The sequence below is a fragment of the Hyaena hyaena genome, unplaced genomic scaffold (genome assembly GCF_003009895.1).
Source record: "Hyaena hyaena isolate Hyena2069 unplaced genomic scaffold, ASM300989v1 scaffold_594, whole genome shotgun sequence".
Lineage (NCBI taxonomy): Eukaryota > Metazoa > Chordata > Mammalia > Carnivora > Hyaenidae > Hyaena > Hyaena hyaena.
In genome coordinates, this window is record NW_024081227.1 from 788,136 (window position 1) to 794,316 (window position 6,181).

The following is a 6,181-nucleotide window of genomic DNA, read 5'->3' on the forward strand; positions in this document are numbered from 1 at the left end:
ATGAATGTTGAGGGAATGTGAAACTTCTTAAAATGATGCCTATGCAATATTTGAATGATCTGTCCTAAAAATTGTGCAAAGCTTAGCACTGGCAGAATTTAAGATGAATAAATATCTGCTTGCTAATATTAAAGACTAACATTTATTGAGTGTTTACTATGTGTTACTTAGCACTGTGCTAAATACTCTACAGGTATTATTTCATATATTCCTCATTATAAGTCCATGAAATAGGCACTAGTATTATTCTCCTTGAAACCAAGGCACAGAGGGGGAAGTGATTTGCTCAAGAATCCATTGTAGGGAGTGTGGCCAGGATTCAAACCCTGAGTTAGAGATCAGGTAGACTGAGTTAGAGGATCTCGGTCATGTTGCCAAAGTGTTTTCATAGAGAAGATAGGACTTTGAGGTAGATGACCTCAAGTCTTTTTTTTTTCTTTCTTTTTTTTTTTTTTTTTTAAGATTCTCTGATTGTTCGGCCAGAAGATTGGTGCTACCACAGAGAAAGTGGGGTAAGGAGAACTAGCTGTAGATTTTAGGAGAGAGGGGTCAGTAGAGAAAAAAATGATTTTGATTATGTTGGATATATAGTACTGGAGGATATCCAAATGAAAAAGTCCAATGATAGCTCTCTTCAAAGAAAAGAAAATTCATACATATGCTGTTGCCATGAAAAGCCCCTTCAATACAACCTGTAATAAACATGGTCTGCATGTGTATATTGTAGTATTTATGGCTCACAGCCCTCTTCTCTCTTAGCCTTACACTATATTATTGATAATACCACCACTCCGTGAGATAAGCAGCATTCTCTTATTAGAAGACCTTTGGCAATCTTATTATCTTTTATTTTCCAGAAATTTCATTAGAGAAAGTGTATGCAATTTCAAAACTGATAACCACAAAGAAATGTCTCCTACATAATAAAAAGAAAGAAGCAAACAAAATATATTTTGAAAGCTTAGGAGTTTTAACTAATTTTGCTACTATATCCCTTCTTAAAGGAAAGAAACGGGGACTTCATATTTAGGAGGTTGCATTATCACCATTCCTGGCAATAAAACAAAACATGTAAATATATTAAGAAAGCAACACAACCTAAATCATACTAAGTGATAATCCATTTAAAAGTTATTTGATTGAGGGGCGTCTGGGTGGCTCAGTCAAACTTTGTCTCAGGTTGTGATCTTGCAGTTTCTGACTTCAAGCCCCATGTTGGGTTCTCTGCTCTCATCCCGGAGACTGCTTCAGATCCTCTGTCTCTCCCCATCTCTCTACCCCTCCCCTGCTTGCATGCTCTCTCTCTCTTTCAAAATTAAACATTAAACAGAAAACTCTAGATCTGCCAGACAATCAAACAAACGGGCAGTCAGAAACAGTAAGGGTGAAAGGACACTAAAAAAGGACAGAACAAGGGAAGATTTTGCCCACCTGGGCCTGTCCTAACAGGACCACATACGTAACCCGTGACTTCTGGGAAGAAGCAATCAGGGCTCTATGTGGCCCAGGCCAGCCAAGGACAGCCTTGAAATCAGATGGGCCTGGTTTTCAATCACAAACTCGTTGATAATGTACAACCTTGGAGAAATGACAAAACCTCTCTGAGTCCAACCAATTCTTCATCCAGAAAATGTTAAAACTAATCTGTTATGCATACAGTGTAAGAAGTATATAAGATGTGTGAAATGAACCTAGAATTAAGTATTCTTATTACACACACACACACACACGAAGGTAGGAGGAAACTTTTGGAAGTGATGGAGATGTTTATGGCTTTGATTGTGGTGATGATTTCACTGGTGTATACATATTTCCAAACTCATCAGGCTGTATCTACCAAACAGGCACAGCTTTTTGTATGTCAATCATACCTCTGTAAAGTGGTAAAAAAAAAAAAAAAAAAAGGAAAACCCTACAAAAGTGCCAGCAGCAGAGTGGACTTTCAATAATTGTTAGTGTCATCGTTTTCCCAACCTTAGTTTATTTGTCTTTAAGACAATTGCTCAGATATAGAGGAAATCCACTCGCTCGCTGAATTAAACAACTCCTGTCTACGAGGGTCCTGGTGTACAGATGGCTAAGTTGTTCCCTGATGAAGGGAGAGAGGTGGCTGAATTCCAGCTTATTATTACTCATCAAGCTGGGTGCCCTAGCCTCTAATTTGCACAAAGGTGTTACACGTGCTTGTGAAGCTCTGGTGTCTGATTCAGTAATGATGATCTTGGACTTTGCCCACTTTGTGTCTGATGGGGAAACAGACAAGTAATCAAGAATTACATATAATTACTGTCATTCTAGGGAAGGCACCATAGGAACACAGAAGAGGGATATTTAAACCTGACAGGGTGGGGAAGGAGGTCCAGCACCTGTGATTTAAAAGATGAGGGGAGACTGTGGAGAAGGATGTTTCAGACAGAAGAGTGACATTCAATTATTTATCCATTTATTCATTCAGTTCAATTCAGTAGATGAACTGAACATCTACTAAGTAGCAGTACTGAAGATACAGCAGTGACTAAAACAAATTCTTTTTTCTCATACATCTAATATTCTACTAGGGCCAAGAGAAAACAATAACTGAACTTGAGAAATATTAGGTGGTAAGATATGCTTTAGGAGAATAACATAGGTGGGGTGCTAGTAGGTGGGATGAGGGAGCTACCTTAGAACCGAGAGTAGGGGAGGCCTCCTCAGGGACATGTCACTTAAGCTGAGATCTGAATGGCAATTGTGGAAGCTCAGGGGTGAGGGCTGTTAGTCTTAAGCGGGGAAAGAACTTTGTATTCTGAGGTGGTACAGAAAACACTTTCGGCAACATGCCGTAGTGGGTGAGAAGAGGAGTGGGCGAGGCCTGGGAGCTTGAGCATGATGAGCTCTGAGACCCGCCAGGGGTTCCATATGGCAGAAAGGAAGGTGCTGTGCTGTGAGGTGTTGAGAGGAGAGTTGGGAGAGCTAGGTAGGATCTTGGTTATGAGAAGTCTTTGCTGGATCTGGGAGACATTTAATTCTGCTTAATGCCATGCAAAGAATCCCAAGGAAGCCATGACTAAAGACATTCAAAGAAAACCTTTTATGTTTATACCTTTAAGGGAGGTTTGAATACCCAAGTCTTATTTGTGTTAATTGTTCTTGAACTGTATTTCTCAGTATATAGACCCTGTGAGAGCTTAGAACTCTTCTCAAGTGTGCCAACAAATTCAGATTAATTTAAAATTTATTTTTGCAACAATGAGTATACTTACCATGATAGTTACAATCTGTTAGGCAGAATGTTAAACTGAGTAGGTTGTATTTTTTAGGAGGATACATTTTACTACTAGTAAGAGGTGAGGGGCAGCACGTGTCAACTTGGTAACAAATATGTGATACTTATTGGAGCACGGGAAGACTTTGTCACATAGTACATGAAGGACACACCACTGGCTGCCTACCCTACATCCATGATCTCCCCTTCATTCTTATTGACAGAGCTGCATATTTGATTGTCAATAAGCCCAGCTAAAAATCCTTATCTTCTAGACTCCCTTTAGGTAAAGGATCATCATATGACAAATGTCTGGCCAGTGAGATCTAGGCAGAAGTTCCTGGGGAAGGTGTTTTTTTCTGAATAAAAAAGCAAATCCTGGCTAGGAAAAAGCCCTGTGTCCTGGGTTCCCCTTTCCTCTTGCTATTTGTAGTCATTTGGTGATTCAGTGTTGTTTGGAGTCTTGTAAATTCTTTAAATATGTTGTAAAACCAATATGTTGAGTTAAGGACTGCTGTCTTATGAGAACTGTGACCAAATCTTCCTGGTATTTGTACTTATTTGAGATAACTATAGACATAAAAATACATTAAGATGATTTTATCAAAAGTACCTCTCAGAGTTCGTAATTTGAAAGTTATCTTCCACATATGTAATGTATCTCCATTTTCTTGTACTAGAGGAATCTAGTCAATAATTACTTCTTAAATATTCATTTAACAGATAGTGACTATAATTACAAAAATAACACTTCTTTATATGCCATGAGGATTAGAAATGATGAAAACAAGGTTCTTGTTCTTGGAGACCTGACAATTTTATTAGATGACAGATGTGTTCAATAAATAAACGCAAAGCAGGTATGTATATGATGTGGTAGGCCATGGCTGGGCCTGCCCAATTAAAGCCTGTAAGTGGACGTGAATATGGATGCAAATAAAAGGAAGATGCCTCCAATGCAGGCAAAGTACAAGTTCAAGGCCTGGAACCTGGACATCAAGCCTAGGAAATGGGCTCACACTGTAGCAAAATTATTGCCTTATGTGTAGTGTTAATTAATTCAGGATGATGGAAAGTCTGGGGTTAGAAAAGGTATGGAGTTCTGTGCCCCTCCAACCTGGGGTCATCTCACTCAATGTGCTCCAAGGCCACCAGACTTCAGATGTGCAGTCATCGGGAGGGACGATGGAAGGAACTTAGTGCGAGCCGTGTCCACCAACCTTCCTCCTTACCTGGTTTACACGGTCTGTGTAGTTTACTTGCTGCTTCGGAATTAAGGCAAAATTTAAGCCTCCCTGAGTTCTTGTCCCTTGAGGTGCATCTTAGAATAAGCTGCGTGGCCTATGGGGATATAGTAAGTGGCAAAAGAGCATTACAAAAAGTACTAAGAGTTCTGAGGAGGAAGAAACAATTCTGGTTAGAAGCTTCATGAAGGAAGTGGGGGATTTGAGCTAGACCTTGAAAGATGGATATTTTGTAACTAAAAAAATTTATAGTTTTTATTTATTTTTGAAACAGAGAGAGATAGAGCATGAGGGGGGAGGGGCAGAGAGAGAGGGAGACACAGAATCTGAAACAGGCTCTAGGCTCTGAGCTGTGTGCACAGAACCCAATGCAGGGCTCAAACCCACGAACCATAAGATCATGACCTGAGCCAAAGTCAGACGCTCAACTTACTGAGCCACCAGGAACCCCTAGAATTTTGTAATGTTAAAGTGGGAGGAAGAACATTATAAGAATATGGAACAATGTGAAAGAGAAAATGGAGGTAGGAAAGCAGAACCATGTCCTGGAAATGGTAAGCAGAGCAGCATGGCTGAAGAGCAGGGTGTGTGTGGGGAAGCAGTGAGAGACGGAGCTGGGAAGGACATCCAGGCCAGGCTAAGACAGTTGGCATTTAACATATTGGTAATGGAACCAATGAAGGTTTTTGAGCAGCTGTTACATTAGTGAATTAGTAAAATAGGGACACATAAATAAATATGGCAGCATTATCATGCATAAAACCTTTGTGAAACAGCTGGAAAATCTTTCAGTGTCTGGGTATGAACTGAGGCCATAGGTGACTGGAGAATAGGACATGAATTTGAGTTTTATTGTAAAGCTCTTTGTTTTGGGGGGCACTGATGAAAGAAGAGAACCATGTATGAAGTTGAGTTTATGGGAGGATAGTAGTTCTGTGAACACACAAAAAGGGCAGACAGGAAGACGGGAACAGTTCTTGTTTTAGGGATACTGGCTTGAAATGCAGGTGGAACATTCAGGTGGAAATGTGATACAGGCAGTTGAAAAGAAGAGAGGGAGCTCAGAAGAGGTGGAGTGGGGGATGAGTCACCTATATTGAGGTGAGTCAGTTGAGTTCTGGATGTCATAAGCACTACACCTAATAACAGGTCCTAAATACATAACAAATGTAACAAGGAAGACATATCTACGAGCACCTTGGAAAATAAAAAACACTGCAATATTGGTATTTACAGTTTATGTTTGTTTTACCAGCTGTTCAATTCTCAGAAACCAAACTGAACGAACTGGCAGGTACAACTAACAAACACATTCTTCTGTAGAAATAGGACTCCTGCGACACTGAATCGCTGGATCTTTCTAGTCTGTAATAGGAGAAACACACAAACTACACGACTAAGTAGATTAAAGCACACCTTTTTTGGAGGGGCAGCCCTGAACCACGGCTCAATGACAGATACTGGTGATTGCTAAGCGAATCCAACAACTAAAACCTTGGAGGTGTTCCCGAGCAGAGCAGGGGGTATGGCTGTGCCCGGGCGAGGCTGCACAGAAGCGGAGGAAAGGTTAAACAGAAGAACGCGAGCCTCTGGAGAAAGATGAGCTAAGCCGATTGCGTAGCTCCCAGTTGGAAGCTGGCCGTCGTCACCAGGCATACTCGCTCCATTGCTCATCACCCATGACCAACTCGGT